The sequence below is a fragment of the Neolamprologus brichardi genome, chromosome 23, assembly GCF_056152115.1.
Source record: "Neolamprologus brichardi isolate AB-2024 chromosome 23, ASM5615211v1, whole genome shotgun sequence".
Taxonomy (NCBI): domain Eukaryota; kingdom Metazoa; phylum Chordata; class Actinopteri; order Cichliformes; family Cichlidae; genus Neolamprologus; species Neolamprologus brichardi.
In genome coordinates this window covers 15349238-15369709 of record NC_142125.1, presented here as the reverse complement: position 1 = coordinate 15369709, position 20472 = coordinate 15349238, and the positions used below count along the sequence as shown (strand labels likewise).

The following is a 20472-nucleotide window of genomic DNA, read 5'->3' as shown; positions in this document are numbered from 1 at the left end:
AAAATCTTTGCTGTGTAGCATCTCATTATTAAAAAATGAAGCAAAACAACATTAAACACTTTCTTTAATTTAATTGATTTGCTTTAATGTTGTGGTTTCTCCTTGTGTAAACTGAAATTTTTATTTATGTGAACTATATAAAATAAAATAAATAAACAAATAAAAATATTTTCAACATATAATTTAGGTCAACATCCAAAGACATGCAATTAGAGGGGTTAGGTTAATAGGACAATATAAATTGCCATTAGGTGTTAATGTGAGTGTGAATGGTTGTCTGTCTGTGTTAGCCCTGCGACAGACTAGTGACACGTCCAGACTGTACCCTGCCTCTTGCCATATGTCAGCTGGGATAGGCTCCAATTACCCTGTCACACATAAGTGGAAGAGAATGGATGGATGGATAATTCAGTAGTGATGTGCGATACCATTGATTTCCTTTCCGATCCGACACCAAGTAATATTCAGGGTGGTATCGACGATACTGATCCGATACCGATACTTTGTACAAAAACTTATTTTATTTATTGTATCTCAAATTATAGCGTCATAATGATTACAGGACATCAGATTACTTGTTCTTATCACTTAATAATGCAGAGTTATAGAAATATAGAAATTAAAAATCTGAAGTTGTGCGCTATTTGAACACCTTGCCTGCCTGCATCACTAAAGGACTCCGTGAGAGACGTCTGTCTCGCCCTAGCAGCACCTGTCCCTCTCCTCTTCAGTTTGTCTCAACATACGCTCGTCATATTCTGTGATATGATTTACTCTGAGGTGTTTGACAAGGTTAGTGATGTTGCCACAACCATACATGCCAACCCTCCTGATTTTTCTGGGAGAATCCCGAATTTCAGTGCCCCTCCCAAAAATCTCCCGAATTTCTCCCGATTTTCCACCTGGGCAACAAAATTGAAAAGTTTTGATATTACTCTTATTTCTCTTTTTGGGTCGCAAAAAAACTTTTAACATATTTTCAGGTGAGAATGTAGCTGTGTAAACTTCAAATATCTGAGCCGACCGACACATCGTTTTCAAACCCCCGCGGTCTTTCACTACTCGGGTTAAACATGATATATAAGCAGTAGCGGTTTTAGATACGGGCGACACGGGCGGTTGCCCGGGGCGGCATCGTGGTGGGGGGCGGCATCACGGACATCAGCAAAAAAAAAAAAAAAATTGCTCGTACTCATGCTGCCCCGACATCAGCCAGCGCTTACTGGGAATGGCATAGGCACCGATCGGTTTTCTATCGCCCATTTGCTGGGAGTAAGCGCGCCCTCCGTTTGCGAGGTGCGCCTGCTGCTTGCGGCACAGGGAGGAAAGGGCGGGGCGGCGGGGGATTCTCTGGCTGGTTTGAGCAGCATCTAATAACCAACTCGCAAAATAAAACAAAATAAAAACAAAACAACAAACACGAAAACACCAGACATCATGATACAGACTTATAATTTGAAATTCGAAATTCTATACAAGAAAAGTGAGCGCGAGAGCCCTCGGTGCGCCTGCTTGCTGCTGAAGTCAAAGTAAATTTTATTGTCATCTCCGCTACATACAGTCCAGTATATAGAGAGACGAGACGACGAGGCTCCAGTTACAGCAGTGAAAGTAAACAAACAATAAATATAAGAAGAGTAAGAAAATAAATATACACTTTAGGACTCGGGGTAAAGGGATCAATAACAATTTAAAATTTATAATTTACAGTTTGATGATTTAATGCAGGGGCGATTCTAGGATCAGAGCTTTGGGGGTGCTGAGCACCCAGAGAGCTGCCCATCCAGGCAAGGTAAACTTTTCTCATCACAATGAGACTTCTTCCCCGTCTCTGTCAGTCCCTGCATCCCTAAATGCCTTCAGTTGTCCCGAGTTCTCTCTGACTGCCTCCTTGGTGCATTTAAACTCCTGTTCCTCCCTGTCCTCATCGTCTGTTGTCTTCATCTCCATTATCAGTCATCATAATTTTACCCTCTCTGTGCAAGTCTGCAAATTTCTTTATTAAATCATAAGTTTCTTAAATTCATCAAGTCTCTCTGTGCCTGGGTCCTCGTCACAAAACATGACATCACTGTTTTGTACATTTTAACTAATTTAATCCCCACATTTTTGAAAGAATAGCAAAACACTTTTTTGAAAAGTCTGTAACAAAACCATCAAATCTGATCAAGGTTATTAAAATGCTGTCAAAGAAGAATGGATTGGAATTAAAAAAAAAAAATACACATCCTAACCTTAATTACTGGGGAAAAATGATAAATGATGCTCATAGTGAGTAAAAAGTAAACTGTGTGCATTTTTTGGACAGAGATTCACTTCTAAAGTGTATGTATAATACAATACAGATACATAAAAAATACACTCCAAAAATAGAAGAGTCCTTGAAATATACAAAATATTATTAGAAAATGGAGACACTTGGCCTTTGGTACAATGTATACAATGTATGAAAAGATCTTTACTGCAGATACTACTATGGCTCTGCAGATTTTTTCTTTTCTTTTAACCTATGTCGCCTCACCTTGAGGTTGGTAAATCTGTCTATCACATTTTGGTGGTCAAGTCTCTCATGCATCTCTTTCTCAACTGACATCACAGCCAGGTGCTGGAGTCTGCTTTGACCCATGGTCCTTCTCAGCCAGGTATGGAGCTGACTCAAGACACTAAAAGACCTTTCACAGCTACAGCTGCTAACTGGGTTTGTTAGGGCAACCTGAATAACAGTTTTCAGTTTGGGGAAGATCTGATTATCCAGAAGATTGTACAATGTTAACATATCTTGAATGGCACCAGCCTCACTCTTGAGCTTTATAAAGTCTTTGGCAACCGTGACTTCCTCTGACTGAAGCTCAATATGGTAATGCAGTGCCAGGGCTGACAACCCAGTTTGTTTTGCAGATTCTGTATATCAGCTTTAATATAGGGAGAACACAACTTCCAGATTGTATGAGTTGTTTGTCTTTCTTTTTCTTTGCCAGTTTAACAGTTCCTGTTTTGCCTGTTAGTACTCCCTGTCTGTTTTCTTACCTGGTACTTCCTGATCTTGTACTTTGTCCTCATGTTCCCCTCTTTCCTCTCTCCCTCTTTGGACTGACAATCTGTACACACACACACACACACACACACACACACACACACACACACACACACACACACACACACAACAGGAGTTATAAGGTTAATGGGCATCCAGTCAGTTAGCTAGTTAGTACCTTGGGTTCAATATCGGCACATGCACATATGGCAAAATAACCAGTTTCTCTCATTACATTTCAAACAGGACAGTGGTAACAACAGCAGGCTATGGACAATGTTAAGTTTTAGATTTTAAATAGGCTGTATACATTTCAATGAGATCAACAGGGCAGTCAAATATCGCTAATTTTACTACAGAGCAAACATCGTCGGAAAACACGTTTTCAACTAGGGCTGCCACAAACAATTATTTTGATAGTCGACTAGTCACCGATTATTTTTGCAATTAGTCGACTAATCAGATCATGCATCCATTGGCTGTACAACGTACAGCTTATTGCACCAGCATGCATCTGCTCTCATATAACTATCATTAGCTTACAGCTCTAAGTGTTTAAGGTATGTGCTAACTAAAAATAAAGACAAGATGATAGTTTATTAAATTTGAATGAAATTTGCAGATTGTTTCGGTGAAGTTTAATAAACTCATTGTTATCTAAAATATAACGGGACACCGGAGTATATTCTCGAGCATCTCACACTTCTGATAATCAGTTGTCTGCTTGACGTTTATTCAGCTGTGTAAAAACTATAACTTTAATCTCAGCCTAACCGATTTACTCAGGAACAAATAAAATACTAAAAAAAGGTGGTCTCAGCCACCATCGCTCTGGCAGCAACAGCGCTAGAGCGAGTAGGAGAGAGCCGAGCTGGAACAAACCATTTTGGGAGGGGGGAGGGGTTATCTATACTTTTGTTGTTAAAATGTTCCATCTCAACTAAGTACTGTATGCTTTTTATACTTTTAGTAGTGTGTCCCACAAACAGCAAATATTTTCAAAAAAATTAAGACATCTTTGGGGGTGCTTTGATTCATTTTGGGGGTGCTGAAGCACCTCCAAAACTGGGCTAAAATCGCCCCTGATTTAATGTCTCACACACAGCCCTTCGAAAGGGGAGGGGGGCTGGCTGCTTCCAAATAGAGGACATTTCGTTCACAATGTTGTAAATCCAAGCCCATTATGTATTCATGATTTGAATCCTGGGTTGTGTGAAATCTCAGAAATAAACCCTAGACAAAGTGAATCTGTGAACTAAGGTGTAGGTGTGTTAGGTTATGTTGTGGTGATCCTCGAGTTGGGGGATTTGTGTTCATACTGGAGTGCAAAATTAAAACCAAGATGGACAAGAAAAGTTCAAAGCCATCAGGTCCTCAGTTTAGAAAAAAGAGAAAAGAGGAAGAGAAACGAGCAAAAGATGCAGGTAAGCAGATGTGTCATTGGATAATGGCAGGTCATCCTGAAACAATCAGAATCAGAATCAAAACACTTTATTAATCCCTAAGGAAATTATGTGAATTACAGTTGCTCCAAGAAGAAATGGTAAAAATAGCAACTGTAACAGACTAAACTCCAAACAATACATACAATACATTATGTTACAGATTTTAATATTAATTAGTCATTGTTAATTGTTGATTTGTCCTGTTCTCATTGTATGAGGAATTATGATGGCTGTTTGGTAGCCGTTTGCATACAATGCATCAATGCATACTCTCTCTCTCTTCATATGTGTGTGTCTGTGTGTGTTTCTCTGGCAAAATTCAGTATGGTTCCGACAACAGTTTCATGTTAATGTATAATCCTAAATATGTTTTATGTGTGTGTGTGTGTGGGGGGGGAGGGGGGGGGGGGGCGCCAGAGGGAGTGTTCGCCCGGGGCGCCAAATGGGCTAGGACCGCCACTGTATATAAGTTACCTTGATAACTTAAAAATGTTATTGTTTGGCTTTTTCAGTGTTTTATTTGTTCGTGAGTAAATCGGTTTGGCTGAGATTAAAGTTACTAGATTAGATTAAATTAAATGTAACTTTATTAATCCCTCGGTAGGGTTACTCCGGGGTTTTCACACAGCTGAATAAACGTCAAACAGAAAACAAATTAAACAAAGTGTGAGACGGTGGAGAGTTTACGCCAGCGCCCTGTTATATTTTAGATAGCAAGGAGCAGACGGCAGAGTTTCACTCCACCGAGGGAGTTCGTGACATACTACCCGGCTTTCTTTAGACCGCAAAGGCCGGGTCCTCAGGTGGAAGCAGCCTCTGAATTTGGACACCCCCGCTGCTTCCGGGCCGGCCAATAATAACGGTGACATTTAACGTACTGTATGTAAATGTATTTATCACCCCCCCCCCAACAGCCCTTTTGAATGTCTCCCTAATTCTGAGGTCTCAAGGTTGGCAAGTATAGCCACAACACCTCACTTTTTTGCCATATGTATCGCAAACCACATCTCAGCTGTTTGTGGAGGTAAAATACGTCCGCTCAGCCATTGTTGTGAGTGCGCGCGCCAAGGGACTGCGAGACATTTATACAGCCGTATTTCGCACATGACTATGAAAGGCGGAAGAGGAAGTAGTTCCTTCGAATGTAGACAATCCAATGTTATAGTTTCTTTCCACTGTGTTCCTGTTAATGATGAACTACAAATTTACCCTAAATTACTAAAATATCAATATTTTAATGTGAGAATCGATTCTAGAACATAAATGATTGGTATCGGAGGAATCGATATTTCAGGATCGATCCGCACATCACTATAATTCAGGTTGTGCTTGATAGAAGTATGATTTGAATGTTGTGGTGTGCCACAAAGTCTCTAAATGCAGGAAACGTAAAGCAGACTTGAAGAACACAAAAACAGCTTTAAGGAGTTGAGTGCGGAAGTGCAAGAAACTCAAAATCCAAAACAGGGAATGAATGGATGAATCCAGAAGTCATAAATACATAAACAGGCAAAGAACACAGACTGACAAAGGGAGAGTGCTAGTCTTTATACACATAAGGCTAATGAGGGTTGAGTGGTGACACTTGGAGAAATTACACAACTGAACTAAATCTGGTATTGTCACATGGAGGATATAAAACTAAAAGCAAGTCACAACAACAAGGTGACACTAAACTAAAGCCAAGAATCGAATATGGGTATCAACTCTAAACACCACACTGAAACCGGTATAGAAAGTAACTAAAGAATTAAGAAATTAAGCATTAAGACTAAGAATTCTAAAGTTTTGATACAAATTGAAGATACAAAATATAAAAGAATTCAAACACCCTGGGAATAGTAAAGTGTAGAGTCCTGCACTACAACAAAGGATAATGGCAAATTCAGGTAACGTCAAGTTTATTCCCTTGTTTTCTGTACTGCAAAGTTGCTTTGCTTCTTACGAGGGTATATTGCCATGGTAACTTGTGCTGTGTTCATATGAGACAAAAGCAACAAAACTCTAGGAAAGGGAAGGAAGGGGTGTATAAAAACCCTGTGATTTGTGTATATAGACTGTTCCACGCACCCCCTCTAACTACTGCTAAGATGGTCCATTCTTCCCATCCTGAGTTTTGCGCTGGTTCACCGTGATAGCGCTGGTGGAGTTGGGCTGTTGTACTGAACATGTGTCCTGCGTGTGCGTGAATGATAAGTAAGTGCCTTGCATTTGTTTGTTCTATGGTTGTAACTCATCCTATACTCACCCCTGTATGTTGTGTGATGCTTGTATAGAGTTTGCCAGTGGTTTATGTCGCTATGAGACACTGTAGTTACTCATGTTGACCAAAATGGCGCCACCCTTGTGAACTGAGCTGCCCAAAGTAAAGATGGAGTCTATCCCTGTGCCCATTTGTGTCCACCAGGGGGTGGTGTTTAGTAATTTTCGAATTAGATTTTTCTGTTCAACCCTTTCTGTATTATTTAGACCAGTTTGGTTGACTTTAATTGTTTGCTAATTGTAATTTCTGTTATTTTACAGAACCACACACATACATATACTCACACGAATTCACTTCTGAAGATGTTTTGGATTAAAGAAACCCAAATTATTATTGCTGTGGACCCTCTCTTTCATCATATAAGTCACCTGTGCCTTCTGACCGAGGATAGGAATATCCTGCTGTAATTTTCCAGTTTATTAAGCACACACATGTCCAGTTCAAAGGGTATAGTTGCTGTCTCTGATTATCCTTTGGTGTCCCAGCATTAGTGCTTCCTAACCCAGGTATGTGTTTTACCTTTTAGGGTTTTTTTGTTTGTTTTTTTTAAATAAATGGATCTAAAAGGTTGATTCTGTTCATCTGGACATTTTCAGTGGGAGAAACAATTTGTCACTGATCTAGGTGACTTCTTCAGTCTCAGCTGACTGCAGCTTTCCCCAACCTTTTAATCAGTGCATTTGCATAATGACTGAAACTATCACCACTGAAGGAACAATGGGCTAAACAATGGCCATGACTATTTGCAGATCAAAGAACTGACCTCCCAGCCCATTGTTCAGTATCAGCTGTGTTGCCTGTCTGCTTCTACGTTCTTCATTAGCCTTCTGTGTTTTTATGTCAGAGCCTCTCTTAGTTCAGTGTTGCGTCGTCCCTCATTTTACACTGTGTGTTCGGTTTGCTAGCTCGCCCACCTGTTTAGTTTGTTTTGTATTCTCAGTTTAGTTTTTCTGTTCGGTTGCTATCCAACAATAAAGCTGTGTGTTTTGACTTTACGTCTGCCTCCGTGAGTCCTGCTTTTGGGTCTGCCATTTCCTGCCTGCCTTCCCACAGCCATGATAGTTTTCACTGATTCTTTTATTTACAGCATATATTAAGGGGAATATATTCTATATGTGCAACTTCTTGTTAAGCCACAATTTACTAACATCCCTGAAGGAAGCACAAACTTGTTGTCACATTGTCACATAAATTTCCATGTATTCATTTGGTAATTTAGGAAATGTATAAATATTTGAATACTTCATTCTAATCTGCTGCTCAGTTTTTTATGCTGCTGGAATTGCAACTGCTATAACACACACCAAGAACACCTATCCAGGGGTAGGCAACTCCAGGCCTCAAGTGCCGGTGTCCTGCAGGTTTTAGATCGCACCCTGGGTTAACACACCTGAATCAGATGATTAGTTCATTACCAGGCCTCTGGAGAACTTCAAGAAATGCTGAGGAGTCATTTAGCCCTTTAAATCAGCTGTGATGGATCATGGACACATCTAAAACCTCCAGGACACCGGCACTTGAGGCCCGGAGTTGCCTACCCCTGATTCCCAATCAAATTAGTTTCACTTTAATTTGCTATTTCCAGATCTCCTTCATAAAGCTTTTATATTTAAATGTATTAGGACCCTAATGTACAGTGTTAAATATCCCAATTCTTTGATCTTTGGGCTGAAAGAAGAACAACACTCGGTGTATAAATGTTCAATCAACAATCTCTTTATTCCATACAACACTTTGAGCATAAACATCCGGACAGGAGATGTGGACAGGAGGGTGTCCGCCAGATCTCAAAATGTCTGATTGTTTCTCACATTCTTATAGGTTTAACCCCCACTCCAAAGTCATAAAACCTAAACATCCACATTCTTTCTATCACCTTGGCTTCCTGTGCAGTATGTTCTGTTATTTCTAATCACACAAATAAGCCCATGATTCTCTGCAAACTGTATTCTCTTTATAAATCAGCAGTATAAAGGACCATAAACAATGTAATTCATTCACAATAAATCAGCAGTCTAATGTAATACAAATCAGTCTAATAAATCTAATAGTTGTCACCTTCTTCTAAGTTGTGAGTATAATGCAACCTAAAACTACATAATGATTTCACAATCTTTAATTAAAGGTATAACGTAGCATAAGATAATATAGTGATCTCACAACCTTTAGAAATAAACAGGAGCATTGGAATGTGGGCGACTGTGGTTCAGGGGGTTGGGAAGCTCTTCTTGTAACCAGAAGGCTGCCGGTTCAATCCCCTGCTCTGTCTCTCTTGGCCGTTGTGTCCTTGGGCAAGACACTTCACCTACTTCACCAGAGGGACTGATGGCGCGAGATAGCAGCCTCGCTTCTGTCAGTCTGCCCCAGGCAGCTATGGCTACAACTGTAGCTTGCCTCCACCAGTGTGTGAATGTGAGAGTGAATGATTAGTGGAATTGTAAAGCTGTAATAATGCTGTATAAAATGCAAAGTTGTTATTTATTTTACTGCTCTTTGCACTAAATCACACTATTGATTCATGTTGTGCCCCTCAGCAGCCCCTAGTCCCACATGTGGGACTAGGGGCTGTTTTGTTGCAGCAGAAAGTGGACAGTGCAAAGTGTCAGAGCAAAAATTAAGAACAAAAAACCACTGGAATAGAATAGTAATAAGATACTGTACACCAGCGGTCCCCAACCTTTTTTGCGCCACGGACCGGTTTGTGCCCGACAATATTTTCACGGACCGGCCTTTAAGGTGTCGCAGATAAATACAACAAAATGAAATTAGTACCGGTACTGAAAAAAGAAGATTTATTCATAACACACCTGAAAAGACCAAGGAAAACCGAGTTAACGAAAAAAAAAAAAAAAAAAAACGATAACAAAATAACGCTAAAAACTGCTAAAAACCCTGAAAACCATACATTTCACACCCGAGTCTCACTCTCGCGGCCCGGTACCAAACGACTCACTGACCGGTACCGGTCCATGGCCCAGGGGTTGGGGACCGCTGCTGTACACAATAGAATTGAATAAATAAGATACCATATACATATACCATATACAACAAAATAAAATACAATGTTGTCAGAAAAATAGAATTGCACTTTGTGCTATTACACATGTTTGGATGTGTGTGTTTGGTCAGCTGCAAAGTCTTTGTTGTGGAGTCTGACAGCAGTAGGAAGAAGACATGCGAAATCTCTCAGTCCCACATTGTGGGTGCTGCAGCCTGCCACTGAAGGAGCTGCCAATTGACCTGACCTGGTGAGGTGTGGATAAAGACATACCTGACGCAGGCTTTTGGAAAGGCACACCAGTATTTGCATTAGCTAAATTAGCTGGTACCACAAACTTATTAGAATAGAATAGAAAAGAATGATCCTTTAATTGTCCCACAAGGGGAAATTTGGTTGTAACAGCAGCCAAAAAGACACATATACAAACAAACAGTACACAGGACACAGAACAGAAACATACACAATTTTTCTTACATATTTACATTAAGGACAATGGTTACTATATACAGAGAGTACTGTACAGTTATTATAAATATAAATAAAAATAACTACATCTGATACATTAAAGGGGTGGACACTGGGCTCACTTTGTGAGGTGATAACCAGCTTCGTGTGACCGTTTATCTTGATCTCCAATGTCAGGGTAAGTGAAACCTGTAACAGATAACTCACTTTATAATATAGGGTTCTGGCATTAAGCAGAAATTAAACAAAAATAGAAACAACAGGGGAAAAAAATACAAAACAAAAAATAGAGGCAAGAAAACCTATCCATGAACCTAAAACCATAAGAGGACTCTAAACAACAAACTAAAGGATAACAAACGTGAGGTGTGTAACAATAAACATTAATTCAGAGTCTAAAATACTAAGACTTCCGAACCATATCACTGAATACTTTTAAATTACATGATTGTCTCTAAATAATAGAAAAACTAAATATGTTTTTAGGGGCCTAATTTTCTCAATGACAAACTGCTGTATGCTCACACTGTGTTTTTACATTTCTAAATGGCACTCACATGCTACATCAACAAAACTGAATCTCCATCAGAGATTGTAAACAAAGTCCAGAGTCTGAATCCTGGGTGAAGAGGTTCAGAGAATTTGGTTCTGAAAGTGTACATGTGTGTCAGTTTGTCACATGAGACGACATAGTAGGACAGAGTTCCTGCATGCCAGTCCAGAAACACTCCAAGTTTGGGACAGCCCTTAGGGAGTTTGAATATTTTTAAGCCATTATGTACTACAAAGTACCAAAGGCCTAGAAGATACCTGCAACTACAACTCCAGGATTTTTCATTATACCCAAGCTTGCACAAGTCACTGTTTCCTTTCCTTTCAAGTTGGCTGTAGCAAACGCCTACAGAAACAACAGCAAGCCAGGAAGCACTCAATTGTACCTCCCAGTAATGGCGCCCATTCAGCTTCTCTCTGCACAAAACCTGAGGTAACTTACTGAATCTCTCAGGAAGGTCAGGATATAACTGTGTCTTTCCTCTTTTCACCTTCTTCTTTCCTTCAGACAGAACGAGTTCACAGTGTGCTGTGTTTGGATCCAGGGTGAGGTCACAGGCATCTGATGGAGAGAACGAGAACTGATCAAATTCATTATTGATGACGATGTCAGTGACTCCTCCTTAATCTCTGTCCTCAAACCTCAGTGATAGGTTTATCTAGGCACAAACCTATTGCTGGAACAACCAAGACAATCCACTACACTGGCAAAAGCAACACACACAACACCAGAGCTCCTTGTGTGATCTTGTGCACGAGGGAGACTACTGAGACCAAGCCTGTTCCAACCGCTTGAACCCCAGTCACTCTCGGTCAGCCCTGCTCTTTCGGTAGCACTGCTCTTTATTGTGATTACATGAATATATACAGGTTCATTAACATATGACGTCTTAAACAGGCATACATGAGGACAAAGAGTACCAGTCTGTGTGTACGTGTAGCTATGTGTGTGTGTGTCAAAGGGTGACCCTGTGAAGGCTCCTCAAACCTGTTGGCGCTGGGGAGTGTAGTAAGGATGTTGGGGGAAACAGGAACTCCAGAGGACCAGTCTTTTGTCTCTTCGAGGACTCTGGGAAGTAGCAGGGGAGTGTGAACCTTAAGGTGTGAAACAGCTGTGTACTGCCTTTTGTTCCTGAAGAAGGTATTTAACTGAGAGCCATGCTAGGCTCAGAGAGACTCTGCTGACCGTCTGTCCCGCGGTCATGCAGGGACTTCATCAAGCTTGGTTGTATGTTCTTTGTGTGCGTTGATTAAAGAATGTTAGCTACCGCTCACCGCTCGTCTGCAGGCTTTATTTAAGTGGAAAACTTCCACAACAGGAGTCCTGCAGTTTATCTAAACACAAGGCTCTTATACTTAAACAGATACAGATGTGTTTACTAGGGGTGCAACAATACTCGTATCGATATTGAACTGTTGATACAGTGCTTTTGGTTCGGTACGCATATGTATCGAACAATACATCATTTGTAATTTATTTTATCAACTTTTCTTCTGACGATGCTGTCTGTGTTGAGTGCTCAGTGGATCTGCGTTCGACTACTCTGCCTAGGCTGCACTGTCGAGTGCAGATCCACTGAGCGCAAGCTAGCAAGACAGAAGCTAAGCTCGTTGCAACATGGCAACTGCCTCAAGCTGCCCCAAATTGAACCTCCCCCACCCTCATTCAGATCTGGCGTTTGGAACTATCTTGGTTTTCATGACCTTGATGGTAAGAGCGTCATGGACAAAAGTAAAACAGTATGTCAGATGTGCCAGGCAATGCTCAATTGGTGGGAAAAAGTCTGTTAGAGCAGTTAGCTTGTTAACGTGTTGACGCCGTCAAGCCCCACGCACGGGGTGATCCGCGGTAGTCGTTAATGGAGATTTGCCGCGTTATGGCGTTAATGTCATTTTAACGAGATTAACGCTGACAGCACTAGTGGGAACACAATGAATATGACTGCACATTTACGCCGACATCATCCTCGTGCAAAGACAAGTGGAAGCAGACAAAAACAACAAGCACGCATGCTACAAACTTTACCCGAGTCATTTAGACAGCCGTTAGCACGTGATTCTCCTTATGGGGACCTGATATGTTTAATATGCTGCTGAGAATATACCCCAGAAGAAGCGTATAGTATAGCTTTTATTTTGGAAAGAGACATTTCTCTGTAATAAACTCTCTTTTCCAAAGATGAGTGATTTCTCGATCAGATAGATTTTTTTTATTACTTTGTTGTTTCAGCAACATTAAATTTAAAAACTGTACTTTTGAGTTAAAATATATATTTATAATTTTAATACATGACAAATTAAAAAGACATGAACATTTTTTTCTATCGAAAAAATATCGAACCATGACATCAAAGTATCGAACCGAACCGAACCGTGAATTTTGTGTATCGTTGCACCCCTAGTGTTTACCATACCATATTATCAGAAAGAGATGGTACGACCTCTTTCATGACCTTAGGATATGTGTGGTATGCCAGAACACTCAGAAAAAGGAGTGAACGTACTCCTTTGCAGACTACTAAGGATCAGACCTTCTATCATTATACAATCGATTATATACCTCTAAGCATATATGATTATATGTTTGTAAGTACAAATGACAATTCAAAAATATAACCCTAACACTCAGCTTATTCGTAATCTCTGATCCAATGAAGAAATACTTTCAGGAGAACTGAAGGGAAGATCACGATTCTCTCCTGCTAGTCATTAAGATCTTTGTACAAACTGGAGTTCTAATTTTAATTATGATGATGGATTTAATTTTATATGCATGTTTCTCCACCTTAAAAACTCTGCTTCACAGTTTACTGCCTTTGATTACAATTCATACTTTTTATCACTGCACCTTATGCGAAAACATGGGATGGTCCTCTTTAACTGTGGAGGTCTGGAAGGAGCAAAAATGACAAATATAAAATATTTTTTATTAAATACAACCAACATGTATTCAATCTGTCAGTCTTAAAAACTTTTCATGGCGGGTGTCATGCTGAGTGGAGAGGTTCTGTGTTTACATACATGGAGAACCAGCTGCATTTACTTTCTGATATAATTTTCTATTTTTTAAATAATTGTATTTTTTAATGTTTTTTTTGACAAACATTAAAAGATTAAAGATGGAAACAAATTATTGAAAATTAATACTTGTTTATTTTGAGCTATAGAAGTAAATTTTACACATTTGTCTGACAGGAAATGTTAGCTGCACCTCTAAATCACACTGAAGTTTAGAAAAATTAGTTCAAACACTGACCTGCAGGCAAATGTAATAAATTGCAACATTTTCTTTTTCTGCTAGAACACTACTCCAACAGAGGCCGATTATCATGTTAATAACTTTGCCTTTACTTGTTGTAAAAGCAATGTATTCAAAAGTAGAATGAGAGGGAGAGCCTTCAGTTTTCAGGCCCGTCTTCTGTGGAACCAGCTTCCAGTTTGGATTCAGGAGACAGACACTATCTCTACTTTCAAGATTAGGCTTCAAACTTTCCTTTTTGCTAAAGCATATAGTTAGGGCTGGACCAGGTGACTAGGAATCCTCCCTTAATTATGGTGCTATAGGTGTAGGCTGCTGGGGGATTCCCATGATGCACTGGGTGATTCTTCTTCACCCTCTATGTGTTAATAGACCTCTCTGCATTTAATTATTGGTTATCATTAATTTCTGGCTCTCTTCCACAGCATGTCTTTTGGCCTGTCTTTCTCCCCTCCCCTCACCCGGTTGTGGGAGATGGCCGCCCCTCCCCGAGCCTGGTTCTGCTGGAGGTTTTTTCCTCTTAACAGGGAGTTTTTCTTTCCCACTGTTGCACATGCTCAGTGGAGTCACCTGATTATAGGGGTTTGCAATGTTGTATTATTGTAGGGTCTTAGCCTACTTAAACTTAAATTGAATTAACCCCAAAGTGACAAAAGGGAAAGTCAGTTATTGATTTTTTACTACCATTGGTCTTTCTTTCACAGTTTCAGATAGATATCAACATCCCAAAATTGATCCTGTGACCAGTTAAAGTTGTAACCAATCACGCTGTTGAGGAAAATTTTTTAAACCATTCTTTGGCAGAAGGGAGAAGAAAAAGTGTGAAAGTACTTACACCACATCAGATCACTTCTGTCCCTCACAGTTTCCACATCATTGATATCAGGCCCCGAGAAATCAGCAGTGACCAGGCCAGTGTTCCTGTAGTGGTAGATACTTGCTCCTTTGTATTTGTCCTTTCCAATGGCTGCTACAAGGCAATAAAATCTGCTGCTATCCTTCAGAAGTTTTGCTTTTTTAATCATTTTGGCTCTTACATCATCAGAGAAATACCAATGATCCTTGGCAGGTGTAGTGTTACCACTGTCCAGTTTCATTTTATCCAAGTAGTCAGACATGTTCTGCAGATATGGAGTGTATTTCAGGGAGGTGAAAGCAAAGCAGAGAACTTCCTTTTCTGAATTAAACACCTCTCTGTCAAGCTTGGACTGATCTGAGATGATCTTTATTCCTTGCAGAATGTTTAGAATGCAGCTGATGTTGTTGATTTCTTTCTCTTGATATTCAATCCACTTGGTTAATCTCTCCTGACTGAAAGGTGACTTGTCTCTGTCATCAAACACTTTCACTAATTTCTGTGTATCCTCTTTACCTGCCCTGATGGAGAGAAGTTTCTCAGCCATTGTCTGCTGGAGTGAAGATCTGTAATACTCGCAGAGCTTCTTGAATCTGATCAACTTTTCTTGTATCTGTGGAAAGCTTCTCACCACTTTGTCCTCCAGCAGATCATTGCATCTTATTTCCACATTATGGAGATCCTGTAGGATATCTTCAGCCTTTCTAACAAGTCCAGGATTGATCTCTTCAATCCTCACCTTGGCTTTGAGATGCAAATCCTTCAGTGGCATCAGTGTGACCTTCAGTGGGACACCATTATCTTTGTTTTCTCCCAGTAGTTTTGGAAGTTGGCTGACTGTCTTCACTGCATCTTCAAATGTTACAGGGTTGCTTTCAAGAATGAAGTCTCCATAGAATTGGCAGGTGAATTGATCAGTCACAGCTTTGTCTTCATCACTCAGCTTGATGTCAACTTTCCCATCAACATTAAATGAGGGGATGTTGTTTATCACAGTTTCCATACTAGCCTGGGTGTCCTGAATGTTGCTAGCACCCAACTTCTTACTGTCAAACACAACAAAAGCATTTGTTCCATAAAGGATTCCTGTGACTACATGTGTTGCCGAACTCCTCACATTATCTGTTAGTTTAATGTTCTTGATTTTCTGAGGATTCAGTGTCAGCTGTTTGAATTTGGTGGTAGCTTTGTAGTGAAGTGTGATGTTGAAACTTCTTCTTATTAAGCAGGTACCTGGCTGATCCTCCAACTTTAACCATTCCAGACAGGACACTGAGCTTCATGGAAGAATCAACATCCAGCAGAGAGGACTTGGATTCAAAAGAATCAGATTTAATGACATTCAAGTAAGTACTAGGCTGGTCCTGCTCTTCTGTTCTTTCTTCTTGACTGCTGTCATCCCACAGCTTCACACCTTTAAAACATGAGATCCACAAAGTTGTTAAAATGAAATACAAATTCCTTAAATATTTTTCCAATAAAATACAGGCAGATCTATCAAAACCATTAGGACAATGGCACAGTCTTGTACGATATTACATCTCTCTTTGTTTGCATCCCAGTCACGGAAGCATCGGAGGTAGTTCGTAAGAGTTTACAAGATGACCCCAACCTCAGCAACAGGACAGCGCTCAGCATGGACCAAGTGTGTTTGCTTTTGGAACTGTGTCTTCATTCCACCTACTTTACATACAAGGGTCAGTTTTACAGGTGGAAACATGGGTGTGCCATGGGTTCCCCAGTTTCACCCATCGTGGCCAATTTGTATGTGGAAGAAGTGGAAAAGAGTGAACACCACCAAGTCAATGATTCAGGTATGTAGATGACACCTGGGTGAAAATCAAATCTCAGGACGTACCACAATTCACGGATTACATTAATTCCGTGGACCAACACATCAAATTCACCAGGGAGCAGTGTTGGGCAAGTTACTTTGAAAAAGTAATTAATTATAGTTACTAGTTACTTCTTCAAAAAAGCAACTGAGTTAATAACTGAGTTACCAGATTCTAAAAGTAATTAATTACTTGAAAAGTAACTATTGCGTTACTTTTAATTTTCCCTCTTCTTTTCACCTTTAAAAACTATTTACTTTGCCTTTTTTGGTATCATTCTTTACAGCACAACCTCACGTGTCTGAATTTACAGTTATGTTTTCATTTTGACATACTGTTGTCCTGATTCGTGATTGAGGTGAGAGACAAACGACCTCTGGTCCAAGTACGTCAAAACAATGATTTTATTAAACACATGTGTGGAAAGATACACAGCTTTAGATTGCCAACACCGATCTCCTATCAAAACATACTTTCAGCATGGTTTTATTATGTCAGGGTTAACGCCCCTTCTCGCGTTAGACAAAACATCACATATATAGGTTATAATTAATGACAGTTCAACAAGTTTCTGTGTTTAACAGCATTTTTCCCTATATAGTTGTCTGGCCCCCCCAGATGTTTCCTGTAGTGCTAGTTGCCAAGCACAGTCAAAGCAAGATGTTTTTCACCTTTACCCTAGAAATTATACTTCATTCACAGCATTCAAGTCATTTCACCAATATATCAGTTCAGACATAACGCTGAACGAAGCTTTCAACCTTCATTAGACTGTATGCTTAACTCTATTATGAGCACAAATGCAATGTGTGTAATATCATGATCAAAACTGTATGTTTAATAAATGGAATAAATGTTTAATCAAATGCCACTGCTCAAAGCTTAATAAAAAAGATAAAAAAGAATCAACATGATATAAAATGATATACAATGATATGATCCCCACACTGTATTAACACAATTGATCTAAAATCAGACAAAAAACATAAAATCCAAGTAGAAAAATGATAATATCACTGTAACAACCACAAACATGTTCATTGAATCATATTTCATAACCTTAAATGCAAGTATAAATTGTGAATTTTAAAGTCATATGCACAAGTTTTGCAAACAACAAGTTATTTGCAGCCATTTACCTGTTACTCTTTTTTATAACCATTTCAAACTATTTATATAACCATCAGGTGTTCTGCATTCAATAAGATGCCACACAAATTATTTGTGCCACTCCAAAAAAAAAAAAAAATGTCTGTCCACTATAAAGGAGAACATCACAGCCTGATACCTGCAGGTAGGACTGGGCGACATGACCCAAGATTCATATCTCGATATTCTTTAGCTGGATGGCGACATATGACGTATATCTCAATATTTTTTAAAGCCATAAAGTAAGAACAAAAAGAGAGTTCTTAGTCAAAGCTGTGTCCCAGATGTCACACACTTTTATTAACATACAGCGTAGATGTACAAGAAATAATTACTCAGAAATAAATTATCAGCATTTATTAAATAATAATGCTCCATAAATAAAATAAAACAATGCTGTTTTTGTGCATAACAAAAAGCTCACAATTGTGCAGTCAAAATGTAAACTAACAGACGCTGAGCATAATAACAAAGACAGACAGATTTCCCAACTTCTACTGCGTGACTGACAGCCTGGAGTTTGAAATCCTCTTTGTAACCGTGTCTCTGAACAGGTGCTATTTGTGGTCCTTATACACACACAATACGGTAATATTACGTTGAAGCAGAGTACATATCACTCCGCGAAGCTCCCCGATAGCCGTAATACTCCAACAATCCATCAAGCGGTGCAGCTTTGTAGCTTACCAAAGTCGTACCAAAACATTTTTGAAAGGTTTTTGAGCGCCGTGTACCACATAAAATCGGTTTGCGGTCAGTATCCAGAATTCATACATAAGGCGCGCTGTCATTTTTTGAGAAAATGAAAGGATTCTAGGTGTCAACGCGTTAGCCCGGTTAGCTTGTTAACACGTTGACGCCGTCCAGCCCCACGCACAGGGTGATCGCAGTAACTCGTTAATAGAGATTTGCCCCGTTAATGCAGTTATGGTAATCTCCAAATGTTTTCTTTTTACCGACCAGCTCCTCTGTGACAGCTGCCGTTGCCTGCAGGTGAAGCGATGGGGGAGGGGGAGTTGTTTTCAGTGAAGGAGAGGCGAGGCGGAGTAACGCAGCGTAGAGACAAAAGTAGACGAAAGAGAGGCAAACTTGAAGTTCCGCAAGTATAATTTTAATGTAACATAGTCTATATCGATATAAACGATATTGTCACATCTCATATAAAAATATATCGATATATTTAAAAACTATATTTAAAAACCCTGCAGATAGGACTGGGCGATATATCGCCCAGTCCTATCTGCAGGTCTGACAGCAGCAGGTGTATCACTCCTGTTTTCTACCTGGAGACAGCAGTAACATCATTGTTCTGACACACAACACAAAACTATCCACAACACTACACACTAATTACACAAGACAACACATGAACTACACACTCTAAACACGCTAAACGTCACAAATCTCTCAACATCTCAAAACTTGCTCTCTCTCTTTTTCTGCTTTCTCTCTCTCTCTCTTTCTCTCACCCTCTCTCTCACCGTCACTCCTAAAACTTCCCCCTCTTCCCTAAACAACCAACAATCGACATGGTGCATTTTTCCACCAACACGAACGGGTGTTTTTTTGTTTTTTTAATTTTTTGGTCATAAGCAGAGAGTGCTTGCTAGCGTTGTCCTTAGCAAACGTGATGAAAATATTGAGGAAAAAACAGGTGTATTAATTGTTTATCATGACTCTGGTTTTACGTGGCCTATCAACACAATTTAAAAACTGGTAAATATCACCTTGTTGCTTTGTCATCTTGAAGTGGTTATGTGATTGGCTTACCACGACTACTATATTCTTCCTCAGTCAAACAGCAGCACGCATGCAATTGTTTTCCCCCTAGCTCAAGGGGGTTGTGCCAAAATGTGATTTGTGTACCAGAAAGTGACTGCCGTCCATGGGAGTGCGCGCAGCTGCTTAAAGCTGTAGCGTCCAGATTACTTACTTAGTCAGCTACTTCTGTGCAACTGATATAAGATGCGGTAAGCTGAACACAGCTTCAACCGTCTGTTTGTTGAAAAATAGTAATGCGACCGCACTGCATTTTAGTAACTGTAATTTAAAAATGACTTTAAATGTATGTGATTATGTTTGTTTTTGCTTTGTGCTGATGAATAAAATGAAAAAAAATCTGTTGAACATATTTATCATATTCATTATAGTAATTTACTGTGTTGACTTTCTTAAATCGCAGTTTTTCAATCAACAACTGTGAATGCAATGTACCCCCTCCTGAAATCAACACACAAAAAAAACTAACAAAAAACAAAATCTGGGTTGGTGGCAGTTTGAACCACAACAAATCACAAGTCACATCTTACCTGGGATAAGTCTGTCTCTCCGGGCATCGTAGAGCATCCCTAAAGTGAAAGGTCGACCCAGAGCAGCCACCTCCATAATATCTGAGGCCATGGCTCCTATATGAATTAAAACATCCAGACACATGGGTTTAAAGAAGAACAATGAGAAACGAGATGTAAACACAGCAAAGCAAGATACTGCAAATAAATCTATGAAAAACATTTAAAAAATGAAAAACAATAAATAAAATAAGGTTAAATAAAACTAAACACTGAGTTTACTAACAGTAGTTCCACCTGATGTACCCAGGCTGATGTATGTTGC

The 20472-nt window shown here is 39.6% G+C and overlaps 1 pseudogene; it reads right to left on the bottom strand.

The window, feature by feature from the left end:
* Window positions 1-10768: 10768 nt before the first annotated feature.
* LOC102779839 (neoverrucotoxin subunit beta pseudogene) lies at window positions 10769-20259 on the bottom strand (annotated as a pseudogene).
* Between the last annotated feature and the right edge of the window lie 213 nt (window positions 20260-20472).